This window comes from Fukomys damarensis, unplaced genomic scaffold (assembly GCF_012274545.1).
Source record: "Fukomys damarensis isolate Sample0158 unplaced genomic scaffold, DMR_v1.0_HiC HiC_scaffold_30, whole genome shotgun sequence".
Taxonomy (NCBI): Eukaryota; Metazoa; Chordata; class Mammalia; order Rodentia; family Bathyergidae; genus Fukomys; species Fukomys damarensis.
Window position 1 is genome coordinate 48625732 of NW_022900942.1, and position 6000 is coordinate 48631731.

General features: G+C 34.6%; 1 protein-coding gene across 5 annotated transcripts in view; it reads right to left on the reverse strand.

Annotated features, from left to right (window-relative positions):
- Dtna (dystrobrevin alpha) overlaps positions 1-6000 on the reverse strand; it is a 354245-nt gene that overhangs the window by 215520 nt on the left and 132725 nt on the right. The window lies entirely within an intron of this gene.

Consider the following 6000-nt stretch of genomic DNA (forward strand, 5'->3'; position numbering starts at 1 on the left):
TCTCCAGAATGACCTTGGCATTTGTAAGTGAGCCTATGCTAATTTTATGGTCCTGAACTGTTTCCATACTCAAATTAAAGTCAGAATCACATAGTGAGTTTATAAAGTTCCCACAATTCCCTAAGCTGTGGGCCACTTACAGCATAGTATTGAATTGAGGTGGCTATGTGACAAGGAAGAGCAGGTGGCAGAAGGTAAAAAGAGACATGATTGTAAAGATTTTTTAAAAAATGAAAAGAGAATGCACATAAAAATCGGGGTTATATATATCAAGAAGAAAATGAGAGACATTCCAATAGATAAGAAGTGAGAAAAATAAGGTTATAAATATCCATATGTTTGGAAGAAACAATATTTTTTTGGTAAAAATTATAGATTCCTCAATTTTTTTCTGGAGAATAATAGGTCATGAAAGAATGTTACCTGCTGATTTGTAGCACAAAGTAATACACTTTGGATGAAGACTATTCAAATAAAATATTTAAAATTTGGACATTTGATTCATGTAAACATTATTGCCAGAGGATCCCAGGAATGAGACTCTATCTTTAGAATGAGGGAGAGAAGCTGCCAGAGTTATTTCCCTGATCATGGGTATAACCTTCCCACAGGAAATCTGCCAGGTCTTCATGGCATCTGTACTAATGGGTAGCAGTCATTTTGCAAACATATCTATTCTTAAGCTCTTGATATTACTTTGCCCATGACAACATCTCATTTTAAGAGCTGACTGAAAAACAGTAAAGTACGTCTCAAAATACCTCTGGGAGATCACTATGCTGTCCATTTGCTAGATGATAAATGCAGAGATGTCTGCAAGCCAAGAACAAATGGGAACAGAGAAGAGTGCAAAATGGAATTCAGGAACATCAAATTTCAAGTCCTCTGTACAAAGTGTTCTTATCCTTAAAAAATTCTAATAAAGACCCGAATCATTAGAATCAAATCTGAAAGAGTAGAACACTGGCTTTAAGGATAGTGTTTCAACACTTTTATGTAATATGATCAAAAAATACCATGAATACCTAAATAAAGATGAAAAATTTATTACAGTAAAAGGATTATGTTGCCGTTGATTGTTCTGAAAATACTTCCCCTTGCTTCAAATACACTTATCCTTTCATCCTTGCCACTTTCTGAAACAGTTCTGAAAGTCTTCGTTCATTAGTGTCGTTTTGTCTTTGCCTCCATGGTTCAGAACTGACTCAAAACATTTAAGAAAATTTCTGTCAAATGAAAACATTGTGGTGTATTCTCATCCACCTTGTTCGCTGGAGCTCGCGTAGTGTGACTTCTGGCTTTTCCCTAAAGTCAAAATGGTCGTGGTAAACTTTTTGAGAAACTCAGGGCTTAAAGGCAGCCGTGAGAGCACGATAAAGACTCACAAGAGAGGACATCCATTACTCAAGAATGACGGGATAACGGTATTTAACACGAGGAGAATATTTCTGAAGAGGATTAATGGGATTGTGTTTTTTATTGTAGCACATTTTTAAAAAATTAAGTATTCTTCGTTTTTTAGCATACCTTGTATGTGGATTACTTCCAAAATTAAGTGAGAAATTAAAATAGGACTAGCAGTACTATGTTAGCAAGTTACGAAATATGGTCCAAAATTTATCTTTTAATAAATATATATTTTCTTGCCAAAAGTATTTGGGACATTTCTAAAGATATTTGCACACACAAATCTTCAGTATAATTCTGAAATTAATTTGTTTCTTAAAGACAAAGTGAAATGGAAGAAAAATGTGAACTGGAGTCAGTTTGAAGTGCCTTGAGAATGTCGCCCACATTGAAATGCTTGCTATTTGACTGATCTTTGAACAAATCTTGACTTGGGACGAAGCTCTAAACGAATCTGGCGGAAACAACATTAGACAACTTGAAATGTCTACTTTACTGGCAGCACAGTCATTGTGATGACGCTGGGAAGGGGATGAAAATGCAATGAGTAGCCAACGGACTTTATTGCTGCACACGTCCAGTTTCTTTTACACAACATATTTCAAACCCATCTGTTCTACTTCCACCTTCTTGTAAATGGATACACTGGTCTAGTTGTCTTATTTGGATCATCTGCAATAGTTTCCTCTCTCTCTACTTTTATTCATACTCCACTTCCTCACAAAAAGCTGGTGCAGTGTTTCAAAATGAAGACAGAAATAACACCACATTTTCTTCAGTATATTTTCCACCAGACTCCCACTGTGCATGCAGAAAAGATCAAAAGGTTTAGCATTATCATATAAACACTGCCTGGTTCAATCCTTGCCTAATTTTTTTTAGCTTTGTATTCCACATTACCACTTAGCCTCCCTGGGTTCCTGCAACTCTGGTCTTCTAGTTCCTTAAATGCATCAATCTCTTTCTCATTCAGATTTTTCTGAAAATGCTATTTCCTCTGACTGAAAAATCCTGTCCACTATGCAACTCTTCTCTTTCCTAACTCTTATCATCCTTCAGGATTCAATGCTAGCATTAGAAATAATGCCCAGAAAGACCTTCTTTGGTCTCCAAACTAATTTAAATTCCCCTTGTACATTCTTCAATAGAACCTTTTCTTCCCCTTCAGATGTTTTCATGCATAAAGGCATCCATTCATTCACCAATCATTGCTGAGTACTTAGTATGCACCCCTGTTCTCAGTGCCTAAGAGGCATGGTCTAAGCGTACGTCAATTATAATTTGCATTGGTATATATTTATGTGTGTATTTAATACTTGTTTTTTGGAGTATTATTCAGCCAAAAAAAAAAAGAGTGACATTTTGTTATTTGCAGAAAAATAGATGGTTCTGAAAATCAAGTTCAGTGAGATAAGCCAGACTCAGAAAGACAAATTCTGCATGTTCCCCATTATATGTGAAATCTGAAAAGATGACAAAAAAGTAGAAGTGAGACTTATTAGATAAGAAGAAGGGAAGAAGGAGGAGTAAGAGGGAGTGGAGTTCAAGAGTGAATACTGGGCGTGAATCTGATCAAAACACTTTTTGCAAGTTGAATGCCCCCCAGAAAAAACAAGTAGGGAGGGTTGGGTGAAGGGGGGAATGGGGAAGAATGATTCAAGTACGTTATGTGCATGTATAAATCTTCCAAATGAAACCAATTAATTGGGATAATCAATATATATTAATAAAAATGTAGGGGAAAATTCCTGTAAGCTGAGAGATCAAATAGTTCAAAAAGCAAAGAGATCAGAAGCTGCTAAACTGTTTACAATACATTAGTGACAAAGGTAGCTCTAGAAACCAGTCTCAAATAGGTTTATGTAGGTAGCAGGCATGGCAAATTCCACTAGCTCCTGTCTTCTTGGTGTATAGCTCTACTACATTTCCCAGATTCCTACGTAGTGAAGTCATGTGATTATGTTATAGGCAAGGAATTTGATAGGATCCACTTCTATGTCTGCCATGGAAGTTTTCCTGCATGCTTACTATGCTTTTTAGTCTTTTTTTTTTTCTTGCTAGAAATAGAGGACTTTGTAATTCTAGAGAATGGCCGAATCCTAGGGTGAAAAGGTGCTGGGTCTTTGAATCATCACATGGAGAAAATATACCCGCTTATCAGGATCAAATAACAAAACACCAAATAACAAAATTTGGTATTTTCAATGTCATATTTCTTCTAAAATAAAAGTAATATATAGCATCCAGTTTATTTCAGACTTTGTCTTATAGGAAATAGAGCAGTACAACAGATAAAACTGATAATTACTGGACTAAATTCATATCATTTACCTAAGAGTTCCAACAGGTTTTTGGATGTTACATAGCCAACCCTAGAAATAAACACACTTTCCCCTCAATAATGTATAAAATATGACATAATTTCTTGTTATTCTTTATATGAGCTGTAGAACTCCTTAATTTTAAAACTAAAAAGTTAAAAATGTTAACATCTTACTCTGTACTTCTAATAAACGTTTGAGTTTATTATAGACAAATGCAGGTATGAATTTAAGAAATGTGCCCAGTTTTTCCACTGTGATTTTTTTTTTTAATCATCTAATGAGGAATGTTGTATTGTGATTTGGGTCATTCTGAAATAATTGCACAACGACCCTTTAAAACACCGATTTAAGGGAATGAGCTGTTGAAAATGTAGAAAGCATGACAGACATGACTTAAACTACTTGACCAAAAAAGAATACCAGCTAAGGACATACATATCTTCTCTTACCATATTTTACCATATCTTATGGGAGTAAAAGCAAAAAATAGGAAGACTCTTGGATGATGTATGTCTACCTCTATTTCTTGATCTCTATATAAGATTAATTAAAAAAAAGAGAGAATGGTAATGGAAATGTGCCTAGAAAAATTATTAACAAATGAAACACAGCTTCTCACAAAATGGTTACAAGCCTAGGGAAGGAATTAAACAGTCAGAAAATTATGTAAGTCAACATTTAAAGTCAGATAGTTGAGGAAGCATCTGAACTAATTGTATGTTCACTCTCTGATAGTCTCCTACAAAAGACAGTGTGGGAAACTTGCTCTGATAATATTTACTGAATGCTCAAACGCTTGATGAAGAAAGCCCTCTCTTTTTTATTCTGGTGTTGATGCAACTCTGCCACCCTCCTATGAGTCTAGTGAGTACAACACTGTGTATAATCTGACCCTTTATGGAGATTTATTCTGTGCCTTTTACATATTGAGATATGTATTGGAAGATTATTTCATGAATAGGGATATCTAGAATGGAGAAGGGTTGCTGTGTTACTATGCCAATATCCATACACAAAGTTGACATTTTTCTCTTCTCTCAGTCAACAGAAACTATCAATTAACTTGATACATTACAAGGTGGGATTAATAACACTCTTAACCTTTGCCACTTTCATGAACAGGCTCAAAAACTTGTATGTAAATCTTATTAACAGTAAAGAGTACTGTCCTAGCACCTATATACAAGATTCACCATAGATATCAAATACTGAGGCTAATAAATACCTTTAAAATCATAGCATTTATTTAGCTAAGTCCTCCACATAGTTTAACAATCTCCAATGTGTTCAGGAATAAGAATTTATAAGCAATAGCTCAGCGTTATGAAAATCTCTATTTCTAGGATGGCATGTCCTGCCTTATGTTTAAAGGCTATGGAATAATCTTGAGAAAGTTAGGAAAAGAATGTGTTGTCTTCCAGTGTAAACGCGATCATAATGTATGCACCCAGTTTGTAACCTCAGAAGATGCGCAAAGAACTTCTAAAGAGCAGCAATTCAAAGAACAAATTTGCCACTTAAAAAACAAATTCAAATACTCAGTATACATTAAAATGTTTTCAAGTGTAAGGAACATTAGAAAGGATGCAATGAGCCGCTTAGAATATTACTTCTTTTTATATTTACTGTAATAAAGGATTCATCGTACATGGTCTAAACATTCTGGCAAGCTGCAGCAACAGAGGAAAACACTAACGCCAGATGCATTTTATATCCATATTAGGCCGGAGATAAATGACTGGTTGAAGTGAACTTAAAATTATGGTTTTCTTTTGCTCGCAATTTTTCTAAAAGGTCACTGATGTTCTTTTCAGATTATAAAGTGAGGCGCCAAATTGTGTACTTCTAGAATATTCCTGATGATTATAAATACAACAGTGACTAAACCAATTCTGAACTGAAAATAAACTAAGAGATGTTCAAGTGACTGAAAATCTTTGGAAAGCCTTCTCGCTCCCCAGTAGGACTTAGGAGATGTTTCAAAGTACGTCATCCCAGGGAGTCTTTTGAAATAACTGTCTAACCGCACTCTTTTAAAACTTTATTAGCTTCCAAGTAATTTTGTCTATGTTTCCAAGCTAATAATATAAATATTATAGATAGTCATAAATAACTAATGTTCACAAAAATGTCCCCTTAATAATAACAGTCAACATGGGCTGTGGATTTAGCTCAGTGGCGCTGTACCTGCCTCACAAATGCAAGGTCCTGGTACAAAATAATAATAATAATATAATAATAATAATAATAATAATAATAATAATAATAA